General features: G+C 42.6%; 1 protein-coding gene and 1 pseudogene across 7 annotated transcripts in view; one reads left to right on the top strand and one right to left on the bottom strand.

Moving 5' to 3' along the window:
- The window catches only part of LOC124589717 (inward rectifier potassium channel 4-like), a 705,609-nt gene that overhangs the window by 161,274 nt on the left and 516,868 nt on the right, over positions 1-27,467 (bottom strand). The gene's annotated exons all lie outside the window — the stretch shown is intronic.
- LOC124597709 lies at positions 11,072-11,189 on the top strand (annotated as a pseudogene).

The raw sequence follows: 27,467 nt of genomic DNA, 5'->3' as shown, positions 1-27,467 counted from the left end.
AACCACCCTTTCTCTTAAAATCGCAATACTTCCATGCTGTCTGTCATTCTACCCAGCGAATTCTGCTCATTCTTGAGGTGCTTAGGCATCGCTACTGCGTCATTCTCTTTATTATTATGCTCCTTAAACCTCAATTTACAGTTTCTCCCCTTTCACCTCACATACTTCATCTCTCAATCCTGCCACTTTATTTCATAGACGCCCGCTTTCCCCATGCAAGTGTACTCGGGCTCTTTCACTACCTATTTTCCACGTGGCTCATCTGCAAAGAGGGTTGGTAGTGAACGGTTGTATTTGCGCCCCTAATACTGAGTCATATTGGCTAGCCTTGGAACAACAGTGAATTGAATACACAATTGTCTATACCACAACCTTGCGAAAATGAGGTACACAATACAAGTTCAGATTGAAACTTATTTATTTCAAATGAAAAACACTTTTAACTTTGTGGCCATGCATTTTTAATTTATCGAATAAATCCGATCTGGATAAATAGTAATCGGTGCAATTCGTACATGGTTTATTGTCTCTTACCTGCACACTTTCACGTTGTTCCTTCATAGTTTATTCGCATACACTGGGGTCCATGCTTACATTCGCGGCACTTTGCTACTCCGAACTTACCACCACAACGGACAACGACCAAAAGGTCCCCTTTTCCCGCTCATATCCCCGGTCCTGAGTCGGGTCACGTGACACTACATTAATCAAAATAATTCCTAAACATGGCCACAATTCCTTTACAATTTTTATAAGATTTAAATACTTAAATCTAAATAAATTATATAATTTTACACACATTTATCGCCACATAATTTTATAATTCGTTGCAATTAAAAAAAAAAAAACAACACTATGCACGGAACTATGACGCTCATCAAAACAGAAAACAGGTATTTTCATGTCCTTTGTGCATTACACTATTTTCACTCTGCATTTAATACATAATTTTATTCTTAAGCCCGGAAAATTAAAATCAGAACTAATTTATGATATGCTATCAGATTTACATAATTAGGAATGACTCATTGTTTTGGCACTTTTTCACCCTCTCCCTTCGTTTAATAAAGTCTTTGCACGAAATATGAAACATAAAAATACTTGTCTGGCACTACAAATTATCGAAACTGAATGGTGTCATCATAATAAAATAACGACTTACTTTGCAGTTGTTACTAAACATTTTTATAACTTAATTCTACTATGAAACATTTTGATTGAAGTACACCAGCCCAAAAACTTGCACTATCCTTTACTCAACCGATCTTTGGCACAGAAATGGGTAAAATATACTGATATAAAAATTTTCGGCAAATTACCAGATGAAAGAAAATGTCTGACAGACAGCAGTAATAACTTCAAAAATAAATTGAAATCATATCTCCTTGACAGCTTCTTCTATTCCATAGATGACTTCTTGAATACGAATAAATAAATCTCTATAAATATAGCTTATGCATTTTTTGCCATTTAAGGGAGTGGGGTAAATGGGTAAATAATAGAAATATTAATCCTTAACTCTGTATTGTAATACATACATATTAAAAAAATCTTGTTTCATATGTGCATTTCTTGTGCACTTGACACGTTCCACACCATAACGGCTACTGTACCGTGCCATTGATCAGTGGAACACTCAACCAACTAACTAACTAACTAACTAACATACACTCCTGGAAATTGAAATAAGAACACCGTGAATTCATTGTCCCAGGAAGGGGAAACTTTATTGACACATTCCTGGGGTCAGATACATCACATGATCACACTGACAGAACCACAGGCACATAGACACAGGCAACAGAGCATGCACAATGTCGGCACTAGTACAGTGTATATCCACCTTTCGCAGCAATGCAGGCTGCTATTCTCCCATGGAGACGATCGTAGAGATGCTGGATGTAGTCCTGTGGAACGGCTTGCCATGCCATTTCCACCTGGCGCCTCAGTTGGACCAGCGTTCGTGCTGGACGTGCAGACCGCGTGAGACGACGCTTCATCCAGTCCCAAACATGCTCAATGGGGGACAGATCCGGAGATCTTGCTGGCCAGGGTAGTTGACTTACACCTTCTAGAGCACGTTGGGTGGCACGGGATACATGCGGACGTGCATTGTCCTGTTGGAACAGCAAGTTCCCTTGCCGGTCTAGGAACGGTAGAACGATGGGTTCGATGACGGTTTGGATGTACCGTGCACTATTCAGTGTCCCCTCGACGATCACCAGTGGTGTACGGCCAGTGTAGGAGATCGCTCCCCACACCATGATGCCGGGTGTTGGCCCTGTGTGCCTCGGTCGTATGCAGTCCTGATTGTGGCGCTCACCTGCACGGCGCCAAACACGCATACGACCATCACTGGCACCAAGGCAGAAGCGACTCTCATCGCTGAAGACGACACGTTTCCATTCGTCCCTCCATTCACGCCTGTCGCGACGCCACTGGAGGCGGGCTGCACGATGTTGGGGCGTGAGCGGAAGACGGCCTAACGGTGTGCGGGACCGTAGCCCAGCTTCATGGAGACGGTTGCGAATGGTCCTCGCCGATACCCCAGGAGCAACAGTGTCCCTAATTTGCTGGGAAGTGGCGGTGCGGTCCCCTACGGCACTGTGTAGGATCCTACGGTCTTGGCGTGCATCCGTGCGTCGCTGCGGTCCGGTCCCAGGTCGACGGGCACGTGCACCTTCCGCCGTCCACTGGCGACAACATCGATGTACTGTGGAGACCTCACGCCCCACGTGTTGAGCAATTCGGCGGTACGTCCACCCGGCCTCCCGCATGCCCACTATACGCCCTCGCTCAAAGTCCGTCAACTGCACATACGGTTCACGTCCACGCTGTCGCGGCATGCTACCAGTGTTAAAGACTGCGATGGAGCTCCGTATGCCACGGCAAACTAGCTGACACTGACGGCGGCGGTGCACAAATGCTGCGCAGCTAGCGCCATTCGACGGCCAACACCGCGGTTCCTGGTGTGTCCGCTGTGCCGTGCGTGTGATCATTGCTTGTACAGCCCTCTCGCAGTGTCCGGAGCAAGTATGGTGGGTCTGACACACCGGTGTCAATGTGTTCTTTTTTCCATTTCCAGGAGTGTATTATTTCTGCTGCTGTACTTTTAAATTAAATTACGAACTACTTGGAAGAGCTCCTTATTATCCCCCATTACCTTACACCCATACATCTCTCATCTATGCAAGTCTTTTGCCTCACTTATGCTCGTTTGTTGCCCGTCCAGAATACAATTTTAACCCGTTTATTGTTAAATAACGTCGCCAAATTATATGAAATAATTCCCCAACAGGGCATTACTGTACCCTTCTGAGGACTTACACTGGTTTTAAGGATTTGCTAGGAAATGCCACATAACGTATAAAGGTTTCACAGCAGACAGTAGCACGTTGGCGGCTGATCCATACGTCAGAGGACAGAACTATCTTTGGTAAACTAGATACGTGAGAGTGTGTGCGCCAACATGAGATGCCCTAGGAAGAGTTTTATTTTTGGCATTGCATGTTTGCCACTGGTCTTTTGCTTTTGACGATGCCTAATTTTAGAGTGTATTGCGTTATAGGACAATGTAGACAGATTTAGATGGCTGGCTCTGAGCACTATGGGACTCAACTGCTGTGGTCATCAGTCCCCTAGAACTTAGAACTACTTAAACCTAACTAACCTAAGGACATCACACACATCCATGCCCGAGGCAGGATTCGAGCCTGCGACCGTAGCAGTCGCACGGTTCCGGACTGCGCGCCTAGAACCGCGAGACCACCGCGGCCGGCGACAGATTTAGATGATCGTCAGTATGTGTAGTAATGCGATGATCTCATTTGTGATTCCATCCACATAGCACTTAGATTATGGAATTATGTGCTCCCATAACACGTTGTGTTAAATTTATTTATTTTTCTTAATTTATTGGCTGTCGGGACGTGCCCATTCAGCCATCTCAAGAATAGAAAGTCAATTACGATGATACGAACGTGTAAAGACAACCCAACACCCAGTCCCCGAGCGACGAAAATCTCTGACCCGGCCAGGAATCGAACCCGGACTCTTCCGTTAGCAAGTTATGGCAAATATATCACTCATTTTGACATCTGCGCTTAGCATTCTCAGTACTGGTTACCTGTTTTGTCGTGGATTTAGTTTTCGTCGCTTTTACCGTGCATGAGATAAGCTGTAGCTATACAGTGTGAGGAAGCTAAGACAGGGCACCCAAAACAGAAGTAGAGCTGCGATTTTCGATAAGTTATAGCGGTCAATGTGATAAATTTCCTGGCGCACGCAGGTGACTGTTGAACTGTGACACGCTTTCTTTTAAATGAAACTATATAGCTTTTTGTTTCGTATTCGAAAGAGTCTTCGAGGAGTAGTTCAACTACTACAAAAATGTGTGAAACTCTAACAGTTTGGTGACACTTGTTGTAAACGAAATCCCTATCCACTTTCTCGACTGTCATACGCGTTGTGATAGTCGGAATAGCTTCACGAGCAACTGAGCAGAGCACATACTGATGAGCATCATGAGCACAAGTAAACACAACAATCCAGCCGAAATTATGTGTTTACTCACATTTGGCACAACACGGCAGGCGTTTGTGGAACCTCTCGTCTCCTTACGGTTGGACTGTGATATGCGTCACTCTTATCTTGGTACTATATGATGAATTCAACACATTTTATGTCTTGAAGGTCCCTTCTTCAAAGCAATTGTACTGGATGGGCAATGCCTAATATTCCGATTCACCTATAAAATGTCTTAACTGTACTTGTAATTTTAGAGGATTCGTCGTTTTTTTATTTATTTTTTTTATTTTTTTATTTTTTTACTGTCGATAGAGATGGACGCATTCCTCAGGGTGTCGTGTTTAAATTCAGATTGCCTACACAACATCCTACAGTCGCTGACTGGAACCGTGACATCCCAAAGTGAATTTAAAAAATAAATAAAAGATTTTTGGCCTCATCCCTAAGTAATACTTCTTTTTTGAGCAGTTTTTATATGTCTTCAGCGACGTCAATAACGATTTATCAAAGGGGTTATAGGGATTATTTGTCTGTTAGTGTAATACATTTAGGTTTACAAACCAATGCCAAAACCAAGTCCTTCGTATTCGTGTATATTCAGGGAAGCAGGAAATAAAATAGAACCTCTATAGGCGTGTGTCATATCTCTTTGTTTGATGTCTTTCTTTGATGAGAATCATTTTAGCAAAGACTGTGATAGGTATAAAAAATTAATACTAATTCTTGCAAAGGCTTGGATAAATGTGTAAAACCAGTATTCTGTATGAGGAGCAAAGCACAGCTGTAAGGAGTCGTCTTGAGTGATAACCGCTTGTCTGCTCTTGTCAATAGTTTATTTAACGATCAGTTTGGTAGCCTAGAAGCCACATAATCAAATTAGATCTCTTAAATTAGAAAAAACGTTCTCTACAATTGTGATATACTATATTTACTAGCAATAGTGAGAATTAGAGCAAATTACTTACAGGTAAAGTCACGATATTAAACTTGCGACATGGGGAGACCGAACATCCCTCGTCTGTGAATGGATGACGCAATTAGCTACTCTGCGTAGTTAAATTTAGTTACCATTATAACCACTGTCACTACCATGACCAACACCAGGATAAATGTATTTATTATCACCATAATATGAATAATCAGGTAAACAGAAAGGATGGGTCCGCGATTTCTCAGGCGTGCCTAAGAATGTTTTTAAAAACCCTTAAAAAGCGGGTTCTTGTCGATAGTTCCTACACTTTTTATTAATTTCTAGCTACTTTTGTTGGAATGTGGTATGCAATCTAATAGTTAACCGGTCATGTGCGGGCTACTATCGTCCTATCCGGATTCATGGCAGGTGTTTTTAATTTCTAATAGGGTGTTTTGGCCATTATTGGTTTCATGTTACATTACGTTGGGCAGATATTTCTTGACAATACTTTTTTTTTTTTTTTGGTTCCTTAGGTGAACTTGAGGGTTCGTAGACCCATGCTTTCCGCTTACCTGACGAATCTATAATTGCGTCATTTATTCACAGCGCTGTCGATTCGCAAGTTTAATGTCATGTTTAACATGTAGGTAATTTGCTGTAGTTCTCATTATTTATTGTAGCTACCGTAGACCGCAATTGTAACGAACGCCTTTCCTATTGTCACAGATCTAACCTGATGATGCGGCTTCTAAGCTATGAAACCTGACGTTAAATAATTCTTTTGCAAGAACAGCCAAGCGGTTACTATTCAAGAAATATTCTGTATTTTCTAGCTAGCTTTCAACGAAATGATGATATTGCAGGCGGTAAAAGACAGAATCTCTTGTTTATATTATTAGATAAAACGTAAAGAGTTCGTATACGAAAATAACGGAGATTTTTAAATGTGGTCCTGCAGAAGAATGCTGAAGACTAAATGGGTAGATCATGATGCTAATGACGATGTACTTAATCGACTTGGGGAGAAAAGAAATTATGGCACAACTTGGTTAAAAGAAGTGGTTGGTTGACAGTTTACGTTCTGAGGTATCAAGAAGTTATAAATTCGGTAATGGATGGAAGTCTGGAGGAAGAATATTGTAGAAGGCAATCAAGGCAAGTCTACAGTAAGCAGGTTCAAACGGATGTAGGTCGCAGTAGTTGTGCAGACACGAAGAATCGTGTACAGGATAGGCTAACATGCCACCACCCAGTCTGCGGACTGAAGACCGCAACAACAAGATTACATAAATCGATGTTAACTCTAGAGAAACCTAATGACAGCTTGGATTAGGTTTAATATTAATCGCAAACATTGGTTTCATGTGTACAGCTAAGATATACTATTTCTGGAAATCACAAATAGGAAAACTGAAAGCGTAATATCAAGTGAATATAAACTACCGGAATAAAGTCGCAACACCAAAACATAATTAATGGACAGTAATGAAATTTTGGGACTCAAAAAAATGTTCGAATGTGTGTGAAATCTTATGGGACTTAACTGCTAAGGTCATCAGTCCCTAAACTTACACACTGCTTAACCTAAATTATCCTAAGGCCAAACACACACACACACCCATGCCCGAGGGAGGACTCGAACCTCCGCCGGGACCAGCCGCACACTCCATGACTACAGCGCCTCAGACCGCTCGGCTAATCCCGCGCGGCAATTTTGGACTCGTTTGTCTAGGTAATATATTTAAGTGATTAACATAGCAAGATCACAGATTAATGGAAGAGCGAGATAAGCTATTGAAAATGTGAAATACTGGTACGTTAATAATAACCGATGTAGCCGCCAGAATGTTGAATACAAGCATGCAAACGTGCTTGCATTGTGTTGTACGGGTGCCGGATGTCAGTTTGCGGGATGAAGTTCCATGCCTCTTGCACTTTGGTCGGTCATTACAGAGACGGTTAATGCTTGTTGTGGGTGACGCTGAAGTTGCCGTCCGGTGATGTCCCATATGCTCTCGACTGGAGACAGATCTGGTGATCGAACAGGCCAAGGAAACATATCGACAATCTGTAGATCATATTGGGCTACAACAGCGGTATGTGGGCGAGTGTTATCCTGTTGGAAAACATCATCTGTCACTGTGGTGCCAACCACTGACAGAAATCAAGTCAGTGGCTACATTCCTGCCATGTGTTTCTGCAGTATCGAAGAAGGAACATCCTGCTTCTCGTAGCCATATTCAAACTCAGTGGAGTTTTGATAATGGTGTCTTTTCCACCATAAAGACATTCTTTACTAATATCAAATTACCACGTCCAGTGTCAAAGGTAACTATTGCTCTCGACCGTTACAGCTTGTATTTAAAGCAAACCTGATTTGCATCCTCATAGTGGCACTTGCATCGCCATTCTTTTGTTACTGGTGCGAAATCTGAACGGACATCATCTTTCATGTGTGGAAACGCAGTATATTAGTATTTCGAACGATTTGGAATCACAGCGTATTTGTGCTTCACATACTTTATGACGCTTAACAATAGTGTGCTAGTTAGAAAATGATCAGAGGCATAAGGGAGAAAGGGAGGAAGCTAGAGTAGAAGAAAGCAAACAAATTTCACAATAAACAAGAAACTGTAGAAGTGCACCAAAATTTCCATCTTTTTAATTTCATTATTATTAATTGACGTTAGCCATCCATTCACACCACGTTGCGTAATTTTTAATACGACTAGAAGATAAAATCAATCGCTTTTTGTCATTAGGTGTATTCGCGCATACACACACACACACACACCACACGCGTACGTTCGTTCATCTTCCATAGTACGTATAGCAACCTAAGTAAAATTAGAATAGAGTTTATCAGGATGGCCTAGAAGGCGTGTGCGATGCACACTCCCGTATATTATAGCCGTGATGGAAATATGGCGATGACGAAAAATCGCGTAGATAGTGCAGGGATCAGCTCGAAAGCGCAAACGATGAAAACGGTTTTGTACGGACCATTAGAGAATATTTACCGTCTATGCTACACGGATGAGCAAATTTGATGCACGATGCTAATTCTAATTTTATATCCGAAGGGAGAATACTGATACTCTACCATTCCGACAGACTCAGAAATGATCATCCTTTTGCTTTCATAAACTGCTACTAGCTAAACAGAAAAGACAACAAGCAGCAATCGCTTCTTTCTTTATCATTTCCCTTCATCAAAGTGTTTACTGTAGACTCAGTGTGTGCTTAAAATATCTGTAACACGCGCACAGTTTAAAACAAGTCACAGAATTTATGTCAGAACCTACAACAGTTGTTAAGACAGTAATGCTAATAACCATTCATACCAATAAAATAAAACTTATTGTGTGTACTGATGCTGAAATTAATATTACCCTTTCAGTGACTTGAAAATTAAGTCACATTAGCTCCTCTGTGCTTAGTTTAATTAAATCACCATTATAATCATTGTCGCTACCACTATCATCGCCAGCATAATAGTACTCAATGATGATGATCATCATCATTATCGTATAGTCAGTGTCATTAATGTCACCGTGAAATAATAATAATAAAATCATAATCATCATCAAAATAATCGCTGTCACCAGTATCACCAATGCCATGAACATCATCGTCACCAATATGCATTATCATCACAATATAGTTTTAGTTACTACCAGTCACAAACAGCAGCATCGTAACTTTATCGCCAGTTATCCCCATGTTCGTATCTTCCTTCCGACAACTATAAGAATATCGCAGATTTATCTTCAGAGAAGACCTACTTTGCTTCCTAGCTTGAACTGTCTCAGCCGCCGGCCGGAGTGGCCGAGCGGTTTTAGGCGCTACAGTCTGGAACCGCCGCTACGGTCGCAGGTTCGAATCCTGCCTCGGGCATGGATGTGTGTGATATCCTTAGGTTAGTTAGGTTTCATTAGTTCTAAGTTCTAGGCGACTGATGGCCTCAGAAGTTAAGTCGCATAGTGCTCAGAGCCAGCCAATTAATGTCGTTTTCCTTGTACCTCTGTCTGAGTGTTTGTGGTAGATGTGTATGCTTGCCGGGCATGATAAACAGAATGGAACATAGGCTTTTGTAAACACAGGAGCTCATGTGCCAGTAACTCAATACGAAGAGAATGACGTCCCCATGATATAGGTTACGTGAAGTAGGGGACTCTGATATGGAATCATGTTAGGGATAGTGCTGCTCAGTTTCTTTACTGGAGCAAAGAATTTTCAGAAACGTATGGAAGTATTACTCCGTGTCAGTGTGGGGTATTACACAATCCTAGGAACAGATTTTCTGAATGACCATAATTCAAAAATTGATCTTTCGAGACATATTTTCGAACCCAGTTGGACGTAGATCCAGCTGGGTACGGCAGCTGCAGGTGATACATTGTTGCAAGGTTCGCTGATAATGAAGGTGCCGCGCGGAGGGGCCGCGCGGTTTGAGGCGCCATGTCACGGACTGCGCGGCCCCTCCCGCCGGAGGTTCGAGTCCTCCCTCGGGCATGGGTGTGTGTGTTGTTCTTTGCATAAGTTAAAGTAATGTGTAAGTCTAGGGACCGATGACCTCAGCAGTTTGGTCCCTTAGGAATTCGCAAAGCTGAACTTTTTTTTAATATATAATGAAGGTGGAACCAAATAAGGTGTCTACACTTTCACACAAAAGCTGAATTCAATGAAAAACTGCTAAGACGTACAGCAAAATTACTCTGGGTGAGAGCGGGTACTGGTCTACTGATCGATATGTTGTGTGTTGTAGAACAAGTGGAACGCAAAGACGAATTGGATACTTCACATTGTTTTGTGAGTAGAAAACATGACACTAGTACAGGTTATAGAGATGGGTTCCAGTGAGTGTAGATAATTTTGGCTCTGATGAAATGAATCTGTCTAAAGCGTTAGTGGTTACTAATTTGGACGCCCTAGGTGAGGACAATTTGGATGGGTCATGTAGAGACTTGTGCCGCAAGCAAATCGTCAGTGCATCTGCTTCACGTGAGGAGGTGAAGCATTCAAAAGGAATGGATAAGCCAGATATGGCAACTATGGTAACAGGTCTCGCGGATCTGTTCAGTCCTAGTGTACCATTGCCAGGCAACACCTACGCGTCAGCTTAGAATCCCAATGGGGAATAAGCTCCCATTTCCTGTCGGGAGTCTAAGCTGAGACACAGATGTTGCTGGTAATGGTACACCAGTACAGAATACCCAGGCAACCTGCAGAGTGTAACGAATGAATTCATCAGTCAGCAGTTGGCTGATTCAGTAACTGAGAGTGATATTCCATGGGGAGTAGCCATTGTCATTGTTCCAAAAAAGTCATCAGAGAGAACAAAGAAACACAACTTTTATTGCAGTTACTAATATCTAAATGCAACGGTCATGGATACACATCCTATACTGAACATAACGGAGACTTTGAACAATCTAGGTCAATGTAAATATTTCTCCACAAGAGTGAATATCACCAGTTGGAAGTGGTTACAGAAGACCACGTTTACCGTTGCATGGGATCATTATCAGTGTTAGCAGATTCCACTCAGTTTTAGAAATGTACCAGCCATGTTCCATACGTTACTGAATGTTGTGTTTAGGGGCTTTAAACCATGGCAGAATATGATCTGGCAACGGCCTTGCTGCAGTGGATACACCGGTTCCCATCAGATCACCGAAGTTAAGCGCTGTTGGCTGTGGCCGGCACTTGGATGGGTGACCGTCCGGGCCGCCACGCGCTGTTACCATTTTTCGGGGTGCACTCAGCCTCGTGATGCCAAATGAGAAGCTACTCGACCGAATAGTAGCGGCTATGGTCACAGAAAACCATCGTAACGAGCGGGAGAGTGGTGTGCTGACCACGCGCCCCTCCTATCCGCATCCTCATTTAAGGATGACACGGCGGTCGGATGGTCCCTATGAGCCACTTGTGGCCTGACAACGGAGTGCTAGAATATGATCTATTTAGAAATTATTATTGTGTTTTCTAAAGATCTAGACAAGCACACTTAACAAATGGAGGAAGTGTTGAACATGTTGCATGTTTAACATTAAGTACTGAAAAATGTCGCTTTGTTTCAATAGAGGTAAACTATCTAGGTCATGTGATTACCAAAATGCTGTAAAGACTGATCCAGGTGATTGATATTTGTTGCCCTTGCTTCTTTACAGCTGCAAACAATGAATCAATTGCAATCATCTGTAGGACTGTGTAACTATTATAGAGAATTCATCGAAGTGCTCATGAATTTGTTAGATTGTTCACTCATTTGTTGAAAGAAGTGTGAACTTACGGTGGTCAACTGAGGATCAGGTCACATTCGAGAAACTGAATGAGGAACTAACGATGAGCCAGGTATTAATACTTCCAGGTCACAAGAAGAATTTATCTCATCCTCTGACACAGACAGTCTGGTGACTGGCTGTGTTGCATATCAGGTTACAGATAGGGAAGAACACCCAGCAGTATATGTGTCGAGAAGATTGAATCAAGCTGAACAGAAATACTGAACCACAGAGAACAAAATGCTGAGTGTCATTTATCGCATTACACATTTTCATTGTTACCTGTATGTTAGGAAATTCATAGTTTTGATGGACAATGCAGCAATAAGTTAGTACTAGGTCTGAAAGATCCCACAAGTAGATTAGCCCATTGGGCATTAGAGTAGAGTGAATTTTACTACAAGGTAGTACAAAAACACAGCAGGGAACGTAACAATAGCAATGGCTTCAGCAAACAGATTGAGGTCATATAAGCACTTTGCAGAGAACTGGCTGAGTGGCAAAAAGCACAGACTGCTGACATGTACTGCCAGTTATTTAGGACACAGCTGCATTTAGTGACGTATAAGGGGCGCTTGGATGGGGTGGCAAAGCATAGGTTATGTGTTATGGTACCTGCAGCTTTGAAAGAAGAAATGATGAGAGAAGTACACAACCATATATTAGCATGTCATGGAGAATGAAGGGCATCTGATCACTGAATTGCTGAAGAATACTGGTGGAGGCTGAAGAGGAAGGAAATCGATCTATTTATACTGTGTGCACAATGTGCTGGTCTCAGGTATCAACGAGTACCATTGCAAAAATGTCCAACGGTATACAAGTCATTTGAAATGATGGGACGGACATTTTGCGTCCAATCAACTACAGGTAACCGTTACTTGTTAAACATAAAATACCACTTTCCACATTATATCGCAATAATTACAATACCAAATTAACAAGTGAAATCAGTGGCACATGCTATGATGAACAATTGGTTGTTAAAGATTGGCATTCTCGACACAATAATTACGGATCAGGGCACCAACCTAATATCAGAGTTGATTAAGCAGCAGATCCAGAAGTTCAGAAATAGCCGTTTCCACCCCAGCCAAACGGAAGAACAGAACATCTCCACTGTACTGTCGCAAGACATTAAGTTATTGAGTGAACAGCCATCATAATGATTGTCACGTTTACCTACCTTGCGTAACACCTGTGCATAATTCAACACGTTAGAAATCTTATAGAAAACAAAGTGCAACAACAGATGTATTTCATAACATCTTGTACTTCTCCAAAGTAAGATTACAAACAAGGTTATTCTGAAGACGTTAACAGCGGTGATGCAAGAGGAGTGATGGGAGGGGGGAATCCTGAATTTTATCTGGCGGGAGATGTACAACGACTGCAGACGACACTTCGTGACGCAGCACAGTAAAAAGAACGTCCGCTTGGTTTTTCCGGTTTCTCGGTAGCGCTATCAGGATGTACGAGCGTCATATCTGCTGATGAATTGTTACATTACTTTCCGTTTGCTGCCTTTTACGGTGCTGAGATGTTATGTATTTCTTTTCATTTTGCATACGATAACATCATTAGAGCAAGAATACTCAGTCGAGTTAAATACGAAATACTTCAGCAGTATTTGATTAGCTACTAACATTACGATTCTGGATTCGGTCTCTTCCATTAAATGTTGTTGTTGTGGTCTTCAGTCCTGAGACTCGTTTGATACAGCTCTACATGCTACTCTACCTTGTGCAAGCTTCTGCATCTCCCAGTACCTACTGCTGCCTACACCCTTCTGAATCTGCTTAGTGTATTCATTTCTTGGTCTCCCTCTACGATTTTTACCCTCCACGCTGCCCTTCAATACTAAATTGGTGATCATTTGATGCCTCAGAACATGTCCTACTAACCGATCCCTTCTTCTATTCAAGTTGTGCCACAAACTCCTCTTCTCCCCAATTCTATTCAATACCTCCTCAGTAGTTATGTGATCTACCCATCTAATCTTCAGCATTCTTCTGTAGCACCACATTTCGAAAGCTTCTATTCTCTTGTTGTCCAAACTATTTATCGTCCATGTTTCACTTCCATACATGGCTACACTCCATACAAATACTTTCAGAAACGACTTCCTGACACTTAAATCTATACTCGATGTTAACAAATTTCTCTTCTTCAGAAACGCTTTCCTTGCCATTGCCAGTCTACATTTTATATCCTCTCTACTTCTACCATCATCAGTTATTTTGCTCCCCAAATAGCAAAATTCCGTTACTACTTTAAGTGTCTCATTTCCTAATCTAATTCCCTCAGCATCACCTGACTTAATTCGACTACATTCCATTATCCTTGTTTTGCTTTTTTTGATGTTCATCTTATACCCTACTTTCAAGACACTGTCCATTCCGTTCAACTGCTCTTCCAAGTCCTTCAATGTCACTGACAGAATTACAATGTCATCGGCGAACCTCAAAGTTTTTATTTCTGCTCCATGGATTTTAATACCTACTCCGAACTTTTCTTTTGTTTCCTTTACTGCTTGCTCAATATACAGATTGAATAACATCAGGGAGAGGCTACAACCTTATCTCACTCCCTTCTCAACCACTGCTTCCCTTTCATGTCCCTCGACTCTTGTAACTGCCATCTGGTTTCTGTACAAATTGTAAATAGCCTTTCGCTCCCTGTATTTTACCCCTGCCACCTTCAGAATTTGAAAGAGAGTATTCCAGTCAACATTGTCAAAAGCTTTCTCTAAGTCTACAAATGCTAGAAACGTAGGTTTGCCTTTCCTTAACCCATCTTCTGTTGTAAGATAAGTCGTAGGGTCAGTATTGCCTCGACGTGCTCCAACATTTCTACTGAATCCAAACTGATCTTTCCCGAGGTCGGCTTCTACCAGTTTTCCATTCGTCTGTAAAGAATTCGCGTTAGTATTTTGCAGCTGTGACTAATTAAACTGATAGTTCAGTAATTTTCACATCTGTCAACACCTGCTTTCTTTGGGATTGGAATTATTATATTCTTGTCCAAGTTTGCGGGAATTTCGCCTGTCTCATACGTCTTGCTCACCAGATGGTAGAGTTTTGTCAGAACTGGCTCTCCCAAGGCTGTCAGTAGTTCTAATGGAATGTTATCTACTCCAAGGGTCTTGTTTCGACTTAGGTCTTTCAGTGCTGTGTCAAACTCTTCATGTAGTAACATATCTCCCATTTCATCTTCATCTACATCCTCCTCCATTTCCATAATATTGTCCTCAAGAACATCGCCCCTGTATAGGCCCTTTATATACTCCTCCCAGCTTTCTGCTTTCCCTTCTTTGCTTAGAACCGGGTTTCCATCTGAGCTCTTGATGTTCATGCAAGTGGTTCTCTTTTCTCCAAAGGTCTCTTTAATTTTCCTGTAGGCAGTATCTATCTTACCCCTAGTGAGATAAGCCTCTACATCCTTACATTTGTCCTCTATCCATCCCTGCTTAGCCATTTTGCACTTCCTGTTGAACTCATTTTTGAGACGTTTGTATTCCTTTTTGCCTGCTTCACTTATTGCATTTCTGTATTTTCCCCTTTCATCAATTAAATTCAGTATCTCTCCTGTTACGTAAGGATTTCTACTAGCCCTCGTCTTTTTACCTACTTGATCCTCTGCTGCCTTCACTATTTCATTCCTCAAAGCTACCAATATCTAGTGTGAATATAAAGGAACCGTGCAATGAGAAACTAGTTAAACAATCAGTTATGGATGTAAGATATTGTTGAGAGAATACTGGCGCAGGCAACACTCTCGTCCTCCATTTATTAATTATTAATTTGATGTTCTCGATGTTCTCAATAATTCCGTGCATTGAGGAAATAATTAAAAAAACAGTTATGGATGTAGGGTTTTGTTGAGAGAATACTGGCGCAGACAACACTCTTTTCCTCCAACCATTAACCATTAATCTGATGTTCTCAGTAATTCCGTATGAAGGGCAAATTGAGAGAAATTAATAGCCGAGTTGATAGTGCTGTTACCAATCGATTTATTTAATATGGTTCAAGTTTGTGGCGATGCTAGGAGAACTTATGTAGCTACAAGGAAGGGTAAATGTTGTTTAATACGTATAGATAATGGAAAAAACACAAAAGAGAAATAATTCCATAGCCTCCGGCGTATATTTGCTGTGCGATCCATAAGAGCAAGATAAGGTGGGTAGGGCGTGTACAGAGACATACACACATTTATTTTCGGCCCGTCCGACCAGAGATCAGTTTATTTATCACAGCCATCAACCACGAATGGCAAACCACATACACATGCATTTGTATATCAGTCCACCCAACTTTATCAGTAGCACATGAACATTTAAACCTACTCACAGTCCAAGCGTCATCAACGGAACCAACGACGAACTCATGCGGAGTCCACAGAATGAGGACACCTTAAACAAATCCACGACAAAAAAATCATAGTAATTACCTGACATTGTCAGTGTTGTAGGAGGCGTTCTTAAAATATAGTGTAGCACTTATTTGCCAAGATCGTAAGGATGGGTGCCCTGATTACTAGTGTTGACTAGCTAAATGATCAGATAATGGAAAGCAGTGTCTAAATCGACTACTGAAGCAAGTCGCTTATGCCACAATCGTGTTTCGAATTCAGAAGTCAAAAATTGAGGTTTGAAATTATGAACACGATTGCGACAAAGCGCCTTGCTTCAGTAGTCGATGGAGACACTAATCTCTATTAGATGATCTGAAGATGGCCATTTAACAGATCGAAACTAGTAATCGTTATACCTATTCTTGCGATCTTAGCAAATAAAAAGATTTCTAAAGATGACCACAACACAGTAATTCATCGATTCGAGTGCTGCTTGCGGAGCATTAGACGATCTGCCGAGGACTGCTGAAGCACTTTGGCGGTCCTGGGTTCATTCCCAGCTGCGAGGAACCGGTACTGGCGGCGCTAGGCTCACCTCAGATTCGAAAAAGTCTTGAGTGTGGTGCCGCTTAGAGGCTTCGGGCTGACTACGTCGGAGATCATCTGGTCATCTGTTCGGATACAAGACCAGTTGCCAAATAAACACGAATGGGAGCGACCAGTAATGCTACAAATATTTTCTGCAGTAAAGTATACAGTGACTCGCAGGATATTTACATAGACATAGATGTAGGAATCGCCTCTAATACTTCTGAAACAAACGTCATATCATTTTCTCGAACCTAAAATGAAAATAGAATGTCTCGATAATTGTCAGTCCCCCCTACAAATCCAAATTGCAAAATGTATTTCCCTAATATGAAGCTACCATTTTATGAATCATAGAACTAAGGCGGAAAGATACAAGGGCGTGCTGAAAAGTAAATCCTCCGAATTTCTTATGTGGATACTCTTAAAGCTTTTTAAATAAAGCAAAAGTTGAATATACCGCTACAGTTGTAAGGTTCTTTTATTTAACACGCGACCTGTTTTGGGCTCTTATACGTCCATCTTCAGGTGTCGTAACTTGGTGCCGTGACCTCAAGCGCCTTGGTGGACGAGTACAAGACGCGGTGTGCAACCAACGAGAGCAGAGAATGGACTTCAGCTTTTTGGGCTGTTTAATGGCTCAAATGGCTCTGAGCACTATGGGACTTAACTTCTGAGGTCATCAGTCCCCTAGAACTTAGAACTACTTAAACCTAACTAACCTAACGACATCACACACATCCATGCCCGAGGCAGGATTCGAACCTGCGACCGTAGCGGTCGCGCGGTTCCAGACTGTAGCGCCTAGAACCCCTCGGCCACAGCGGCCGGTGAGTTGTTTAATGTACTTTCTTTCATTCCGACATAAATATATGTATTTGAAAAGGGTACGTACTGGAAGATCAGACCGAACGATCGCAAAAAGGAACGAAAATACTTTATAAGTTGAGTGAATTCCTGATTTTGGAACGCCATGAAAAAACAATACAGCAGAGCAATAAAATATATTTGTCGGGCTTTGTTCATTCTAGGTTCAATAGACTTCTATGGGACAAAGTAGCACTGCATGTTCGATAATTAGATGTGACAACTGTAAGCATTTTTTTTCCTGAGAACGCTGGCCTTAACGAATAAATGATACTTGTCGAAATACATTTAAAAGCAACTGAAAATGCTTTAACTGAACAATAGAAAGGACAAACGAAGAATATAGGATCCACTGATGTGCGGTCGTAACGTTATGGTTCCATAATGGGTGCGAAACAATATTGCGACCATGATTAATTGTGACAATACATCAACGTCAACGGAAACAGGCTGTGAGTGGTGAGGGGGGTGGGCGGTTTGGGGGGGGGGGGGGGAGGGGCTAACTGGATGAGTGATGAGGCGCCGAGTACTGAGAAGAACAGTCCTAGCTGGATCTGTGCAGAATTAGCCCCTGGTTGCTGACGATAACGAATAAATGCGCTCGGGATCAATTACCGGCCTGGCCACTGACATGGTACACTCAAGACACAGTCGCAGACGTGCAGGCGGAACGCAGTGCACGTTAATTTTTGTGTGCAGAGATGGTCAGCAGCGACATACATCGGCTGTTGTAATAGGCCTCGTGCCAATTGTTTCGAAAGACTCAAATGAAGAGGAAAGGCAGTTATCATCGACGTCTGGATCATTACGAATGCGGTATTAGCTTAATTAAACGTTAGAGGCCTAGTGGAAGGAACCATCCCTACATTCAAGAGATTTAATCGAACTTTGAAAAACACATACGGGGATCGAGATACGGGTATCTGAACTTCGTTCGTTCCAAATCGAAGTCTAGCGATTTGACTTTGAACTCAGCGTGCTCAGTGCTCAGTTATATGCATGACACAGAGATATCAACATTTTTAGAAGTTCTCCTACCACCATTGACTATCTCCTACTTGGTATACTCAGCGACTTGGAGTCTTCAGGCTCTATTAAACGATGAGCTGGCTGGCTGACTGGCAAACACCTTAGAAATTTTTTGAACATCTTGAAAATCTTGTCAACATACGTGTGGCAACGATAGTAAAATTGAAATTTGATGGAATTAATTCCCAACCCGAGTTTCTTTTTTCTATCGAGCTTTGAGTCGTCTTGAATTATTGGAAATTGGGAGACTTCGCCATTTACTTCTACAGTTCATATTACTGTGCACTGAGCAGCGACGACAGGCTTGAATGGACTATTGTCGAGCAGTTGTGGCTAATGGACCAAGAGATGGCCGAACCGGTTGTAGGGTCTTCTTGTCTGGGTTTGCAGTGAAGCTTTTGAGCTTGGTGCTCGTATAGCCAGTCACTCTACAAATCGTAAAAGCATCTAACGAATCTCTAATATAACGTCTCTAATTTGAGTGAAAACGTCCAGAACAAAAGTCTTAACGGGAACTGAACGGAGTCGACGGAAGACAATTTACTTATTGTGTTTCCGTTAGTCTTAAACAGGTTTTTCTCTAGAACCTCGGTCGTTCTGATTGTTCAATTAGTGGATTTAGTTCTGTTGGTCCTTGCATTCATTTTTGCACCTGGGGACTTCCGTTAACTGCTGTTAACTCAATATTATCATCTCCATTTCTGAAATAAGAACCCTCTGTCCAATTCTTGCTATTGTGTGTGAGATACTGACCCTCCGCGTCATAAACGTTTGCAACCTTCGCTGTGCCAAATTTATTTATTTTATTTTATTTATTTTTATTTATTGATTTATTTAACCTGGCAAGATCAGGGCCATCAGGCCCTCTCTTACATCTAACCAGGCATTCTACTTATTTTACATTCATACGTTTTAGTAGGCATGTTAAACTACATCTAGTACAAAAAGTGAAATAAACAATTAGAAAGGTACACCTGGAAAAATACATACATATAGAGTTTATATTCGTAGATCATAAGTACTGTTATAATTAGACATTATTGAAGAGACAAATTTTAGATAGGAGTGCTGGCAGCAGGGAGTATGAGGGAGACTCATGGTGAAGGGAGGAGAAGAATAGACATGATGAAACATAATTAAGGCAATATAAAGGAAAAGAAGATTGCCTGGCTAATAGAGATAGATGAAGAGGAAGGCATCTCAGGAGAAAGGTAGGAGACGCTAGCTTTGCTATTTGACAGATGAGAGGATTGGCCTAGTACATTAATTTTGTGGAGAACTTTATGAGGATGATAGTAGGAAATGCTTCAACTTCTTCTTAAAAGCAGCAGGAGATTGAATTTTGCGCAAGGTAAGGGGCAGTTTGTTCCAGAGGCGGACAGCGGCAACTGAGAAGGAGTTTGCAAAAATTTTTGTTTTGTGAGTGGGCACAGTTAGGATACCAAATAAGAGTGACCTCGTGTTTCGATTACGATGGCATGACAGGTTTTTAATCTCTGAAGCAAGGTACTGGGGTGCTTGCGCGACGAGGAGTCGGTGGAGTAGACATAGAGTGTGGTAGTCACGCAGTTTGTCCGGCCGCAGCCACCCTAGCTCGGAGTATGAAGCACTAACATGATCATATCGGCGAATGTTACAGGTGTAAGGCACACAGGCATTCATGGTTAGCTCTAGCCGTCTTTTGTTTTCACTACTCGTGCCTTGTTGAATCACATCACAATAGTGGAGGTTCGGTAGATGAGTGCTTGTACGAGCTGGCGTTTCAAGTCCTGTGGAAATATGTTCCGAAACTTTTTGAGAGCATAGAGACAAGCAGACGCCTTTCGGCACACTGCGACTGTATTCTCCGCCCAGTTGAGATGCTCATCCAAAGTTGCACCCAAGTTCTTCACTGTTTTCTGATATGGTATTGGAGTACCGTCGAGCAGAATAGGAGGTAGCCGTTCGCGGAAATCTGAACTTATTAATTTCTGATGGGCTATTAAGATTACTTGCGTCTTTTTTGCATTTAGTTTAAGCCCCAGGCTTTTCGCCTATGTCACTACTGAAGACAGATCATCATTCATCTGAGCGATTGAAGTGTTTACGTCTTCAGGTCTGACGCTTAGGTAGAGCTGGAGGTAGTCGGCATAGAAATGATATTTACGGGAGGACAGAACCGACGAAATATCGTTGACATATAAAGAAAACAAAAGTGGTCCTAAGACTGATCCTTGTGGCACTCCGAGGAAACATGTTTCCAGGAAGATTTTTCATTTACGCAGACAACACATTGCTGTCTGTCTTTTAAGTAGCTTTCAAACCATCTCATTGCACTATCAGAGAAATTAAGCTGTTGCATTTTTCTGAGCAATATGTCAAAGTTAACAGTGTAAAAAGCTTTGCTGAAGTCCATTAGCGTCAATATTGTTGCTTTTCGATTGTCGATGGCACATTTCAGGTCATCAGTTACTTTAATTAGAGCAGTGTTTGTGCTGTGATGTTTACGGAAACCGGATTGAAATTTGTCATATAGGCTGAATTCATGCAAGTGTTCAGTGATTTGCTCATGAACAATATATTCGAGTGCTTTGGAAACAGCAGGCAGTATGCTGATTGGTCGGTAATCACTAGGCAGTTGCGGGTTTTCGATCTTAGGGATGGGTCGAATTATGCTTCTTTTCCATGCAGTGGGGTATATTCCGTTCACGAGGGAAAAATTAAATATGTCAGTTAAGACAGGTACTAAGATATCGGCAACATTCTTAATCATGGTTATACCGATACTGTCGTTGCCTATTGCATCAGAAGAGATTCTCATTATTGCTTTTCTTGCCGTATTTGTTGTTACATGTTTTAGATGGAAGCTATCGTTGTTAGTTATCCTGTTTGGGGATTCTTGTGGACGGTAATTATCAGCCGTGCTGGTATTCAGAGGTGCAGAGAAGAATTCATTTAATTCGTTAGCTGACACATGAAAAGTAGTTTCCGATTTTGCCTTTCCGACCCCCAAGCTACGGAGATTCTTCCATAGAGTCGTGGGCGTCAGATCGCTGCATACAAGGGAGCGAGCGTGCCTGATTTTAGCATTGCGAATGCATTGTTTCACTCTGTTCCGTAGCTTTCAATATTCTTCGAAACGCTCGGGTTTCGGATCTGCCTTGAAACGCCTGTGGGCAGCATCCCTATTAGTCATCATTTGACGTTCTATCTGCGTGATCGGTACACTTTGTAGAGAGTCATCACGGTTCTGATGAGTGCTTCCATCCAACACAGAAGTAACAGTAACCAGGTGTTTGGTTTTTCATCACACATCCCAGATCGCCAATGTGTCAGTGACATACAATACTGCCCATTAAAATTCCTACAGCACGAAGATGACGTGCTACAGACGCGAAATTTAACCAACAGGAAGAAGATGCTGTGATATGCAAATGATTAGTTTTTCAGAGCATTCACACAAGGTTGGCGCCGGTGGCGACACCTACAAGCGATTTCTCATACACAAACAGCAGTTGACCGGCGTTGCCTGGTGAAACGTTGTTGTGATGCCTCGTGGAAGGAGGAGAAATGCGTACCATCACGTTTCCGACTTTGATAAAGGTCGGATTGTAGCCTATCGAGATTGCGGTTTATCGTATCGCGACATTGCTGCTCGCGTTGGTCGAGATCCAATGACTGTTAGCAGAATAAGGAATCGGTGGGTTCAGGAGGGTAATAGGGAACGCCGTGCTCGATCCCAACGGCCTCGTATCACTAGCAGTCCAGATGACAGGCATCTTATCCTCATGGCTGTAACGGATCGCGCAGACACGTCTCGATACCTGAGTCAACAGATGGGGGCGTTGCCAAAACAACAACCATCTGCACGAACAGTTCGACGACGTTTGCAGCAGCATGGACTATCAGCTCGGAGACCATGGCTGCGGTTACCCTTGACGCTGCTTCCCTTACCATCAGCGTGTGGAGCGCGGGAAGGACTTCTTAGATGCCTTATACATCAGATGATTGCTCTAAGATCGTCTTGGCAGTCCCTACAAAAGCGAAACGTAGGGAGCTGTAGTATACGCAGTCAGTCCAAAAACGTTTGAGACTGGATTTATAAGAGACAGAAGATAAGATGGTGGTTTAATGCTTCAGGTGTTATACTTAGTCTCCTGCTACTTGAGTGTAACGCATACAGAATGTTCATACAACCACATGTAACTGTCAGAGAAGTCTTTGGGGTCTTGTTAAATTCGCGCGTCACCTTCACACCTCCTCCGGTCGCGGCGATCCGTCAGTGACCCAATATTTTTTTGTTTCGTGGTAGGATCGTATAGATAACATCAGGTCTCGTCACCTGTGACGATTTTTTTCTAGAAAATAACTGTCCGCGTTTTTAATTTCAATCAAGATGCGGCAGGCGCCCGCGTGTCCTTGTCTTTGCTTCGGAGTCAACGTAAGCGTGACAGACTTTGAACACACTTTTCTTTGCTTCAAAATATTCTGGAGAATGTCTTTAACATTTGATTTAGACATGACCAGTTCGGTGCTTACTTGCGATTTGCGGCACAACAACGCTAACACAGTACGGTCGCACTTCCGCTGCTTATCACTGTCTTATTCCTAAAATGGTATACTCCAATATGAATTCATTGATCACAATTGTGACTCATCGCCATTGTAGTTATAGGATATTATCTTCCTCAGTTTTGCGAATTGCATAATTTTACATTGTTCATTGTTGCTAGAGTTTGTGTAAGATGAGATTTACTCAGTGTCATCCGCGAAACTAATTATAAGTAATAGCGTCTGCAAATCTTACTCCTACATACTGCACAAGCTACCTTACGTTGTGTGGCAGAGTGTACTTCTGTGACGACTATCTTCACTTCCCTTTCACATTCATGTCTCACGCGTTGGAAGAATGATTTTCTCGTCATCATCATTTCACGCGACGTACGTGGACGGAAGTAATATACTTACCAACTGTTCTTTCAACATGCGGTCTTGAAATTTCACCAGCAAACTTCTCTGTGATACACAAAGTCTCTCTTGTAGCGCCTTTTCCTGGAGTTTGTAGAGCATCTCCATTAAGCTCTTGCGCAGACTAAGCTATCCCATAATGAAACGCGCCACTCCTTTCGTGAAAAAATTACGTTTCCTAACTGTTTTTTCCTACAATTAGTTTTATGTGGTCGCTCCACTTCAGGTCGCTCCGGATGGTTACTCCTCGATACTTTACGGTTGGTAGTGCTTCCAGTGATTTGTCACCAGTAGTGCAATCGAACACTAGTGGTTCTCTTGGTCGACTATTCGCTTATACACTGAAGCGCCAAACAAACTGGTATAGGCATGCGTATTCAAACACAGAGATATGTAAAGAGGCAGAATATGACGCTGCAGTCGGCAACGCCTATATAAGACAACAAGTATCTGGCGCACTTGTTAGTTGCTTACTGCCGCTGCAACGGCAGGTTATCAAGATTTAAGTGAGTTTGAACTTGGTGTTATAGTCGGCGCACAAGCGATGGGACACAGCATCTTGTAGGCAGCGATGAAGTGGGGATTTTCCTGTACGACCATTTCACGAGTGTACCGTGAATATCAGGAATCTGTTAAAACATGAAATCTCCGACATCGCTGCGGCTGGAAAAAGATACTGCAAGAAAGGGACCAGGACGACTGAAGAGAATTGTTCAACGTGGCAGAAGCGCAACCCTTCCGCAAACTACTGTAGATTTCATTTGCAGGGCCATCAACAAGTGTCAGGGTGCGAACTAATCAACGAAACATCATCGATATGGACTTTCGGAGCCGAGTGCCCACTCGTGTACCCTTGATGTCTGCATGACACAAAGCTTTACGCCTCACCTTGGCCCGTCAATACCGACATTGGACTGTTGATGACTGGACACATGTTGCCTGGTCGGACGATTTTCGTTTCAAATTGTATCGAGTGAAAGTGCGAGGTGCCGGGGCTAGCAGTGTATTTAACACTAAATTCTTCTAGAATCTTCAAAATGGAAATGATGCTCTAAGCCCTCCCTTTTCTAACTCCGACTTTTGCTGTTGCACTTGGATTAAGAAGAAACGCGAACTGACTCTAATCGACCCTGCAAGTGGAGTAGAAAAGAGTTTGGCACCTGCAATAATTTAATTTGATAGAAATTAATTTGATAAATAAGTTTCATTAACGTGGTGAGAAATGAAAGGGTTGCTCTACCGATCTACAGAATGAAAGCTCTGTCCAAAATAACAATTTGATTTATTATGACTAAACTCAAAATAATAAACACAACACATGAAACATTTACAATACGTTAAATTATACTCAAATAAATGCTGTGAAGGTGAAGTTGTCCGTAAACTAGCTTGTGACGTTTATGACCAAGTGGTATGTGGAGCCAATTCCTTGCAACTTAAATCTTAAGAGAAACACCCATCCAACCCAACATTAATTGCTGCTCCAATAGTGAGAACTCAGACAATGAACACCCAAGACAGAACCACGTTAGAAAAGACGGGAACAGGCGCGCTCTGCTAAGCTCTGATTATCACAGAGCAAAATTCCCTAACCTGCCGGTGCTGCGGACAAACATTACCAAGCTGTCTTCTTAACTACAAGGACACGATCTGGCGTACCAGAAGCGATGGCTTCGAAGTCCCGTCGTGGTGATGATAATGTCGCGAGTATAGTCCGAAACAAATTATCCTGGTCTGGTTCATCCAGATTAAAGACTTCCTATCAATACAAATGCGCCTCTGAGGGAGACGGAGGAGGCTCGCCACACCACTGACGGTACAGTGATTGATTTTAACAAGCGAAGTCACACAGTAACTCCGATACAGTCAACTTTAGCCAAAACTGCTCAAGATGGACAACATAGGCCGCTTGTACGCAGAACGCTCAATTGCCAACTGTACTCGGAAAGTTACGTTGAAGTCGAAACTTCAGCAACTTCGTCAAACAGTTACAATTAAATGAGAGTATATTAAACAGCCAACGGAAGGCAGGCTGTCCAGAGCAGCGAGAGCTCAGTCTTGTAACCTACTCCGACCGAAAGGCGAGAGCCAACTCCCTCAAGAGTGCCCATACAAGCCGAACACAGAACATTCCCGCCCCCACGACAGTGGTCGTGGTTAAACATTCCAATCAGAAACTCGTAAACCGGCGAAAAATTCCACTCTATTACTGACGCACTACTATTCCACCAATGAAGATACTTGCCGCCAATTTCTGCGCCGATTTTGCTACGTCACGGAACTATCCCCTGAGCAAGCCAATCACAGTTATGATTTTGCAGAAAACGCGGGAATTTTCCCGCCAAGACTGCCTGGGAACACAAATCATTCCCACACCTCGATGGTAGCCCGCCAGAAAGTGTTTTCACCAAGTTTCTGCGAAGTAGCGGAATCTCTAGCCCAGCCACTCAGTCAGGCCCCTGTGGGCGTGTCGCCCCCGCTCTTATGACAATGTCGACGTCTGGAAAGCATCCACTCGACTCCCTCACACCCGTCAGCTGAACCCTTTCAAGATTAGCAGAACCCGCCTGTCACCGGACCACCGGGGTGACGAGAGACACTGCGTGGGAAGTCCGCGTGTAAAGGAATAGCGACTTTTCACCGCATGCAATTAAAGAGGAAAATCGAATTACTCAGAGTAAGATAGAAATATGAGAGGGGGCTCATGCCACCTCTCAAAAGGGCGTGTACAGGTATGGAGACAACCTCATGCATCCATGGACCCTGCATGACAGCAAGGGACTGTTCAAGAGGGTGGAGGCTTTGTGATGGTGTGTGGAGCGTGCAGGTGGAGTGATACGGGACCCCTGATACGTCTAGATACGACTCTGACAGGTGACACTTAAGCATCCTGTCTGATGATCTGCATCCATTCATGTTCGTTGTGCATTCGGACGGACTTTGGCAGTTCCAGGTGGACAATGCGACATTCCACAGGTTCAGAATTGCTACAGCGTGACTCCAAGAACACTCTTCTGAGAATGCCTTGCAACGTGCTGTTCAGAAGAGATCTGCAGCCCCTCGTACTCTTACGGATTTATGGACAGCCATGCAGGATTCATGGTGTCAATTCCCTCCAGCACTACACACGTTAGTCGAGTCCATGCCACGTCGTGCTGCGGCACTTCTGCGTGCTCGTGGGGGCCCTACACGATATTAGGCAGATGTACCAGTTTATTTGGCTCTTCAGTGTATATCATATATTTATTTAATCATCGATTCCCAGCAGGTCTTTCTGCATTTCCCTAGTTTTCTGTCGACGCAGTCCTCCAATAAAGAACAGCAACATTCACGATTTGCATCATGGAGCCTCCAACGATATGCGTTTCATTAAAGTAATTTGTAAACCGTAGTGTTCTGTTAACACTGCTTAGGGAACTCACGAAATTATCCTTATATATTTCGATTTTGTTCCGTCACCAAGGACTAGTTGAGTTCTGAATCCAGTCACAAATCTAATACGATGTTCACCTAACGAGAGGGCAAAACTGTATGGAATACCTTGCGGAAGTCAAGCAAAACTGCATCAACCTCGGCGCACTTGTCGATAATGCTCTGGGTGAACAGAGAGAGTGTTTACAAGATTTGTTTTTCCGGAATCCATGTTGATTCGAAGTATAATACACTACTGGCCATTAAAATTGCTACACCAAGAAGAAATGCAGATGATAAACGCGCATTCATTGGACAAATATATTATACTAGAACTGACATGTGATTACATTTTCACACAGTTTGGGTCCATAGATAAATCAGTACCCAGACGATGCACCTCTGGCCTTGATATGCCTGGGCATTGAGTCAGACAGAGTTTGGATGGCGTGTACAAGTAGAGCTGGCCATGCAGCTTCAACACGGTACCACAGTTCATCAAGAGTAGTGACTGGCGTATTGCGACGAGCCAGTTGCTCGAC

Source organism: Schistocerca americana, chromosome 2 (assembly GCF_021461395.2).
Source record: "Schistocerca americana isolate TAMUIC-IGC-003095 chromosome 2, iqSchAmer2.1, whole genome shotgun sequence".
NCBI classification, from domain to species: Eukaryota; Metazoa; Arthropoda; class Insecta; order Orthoptera; family Acrididae; genus Schistocerca; species Schistocerca americana.
The sequence above is the reverse complement of the archived record's forward strand: the minus strand, read 5'-3'. Positions and strand labels throughout refer to the sequence as shown.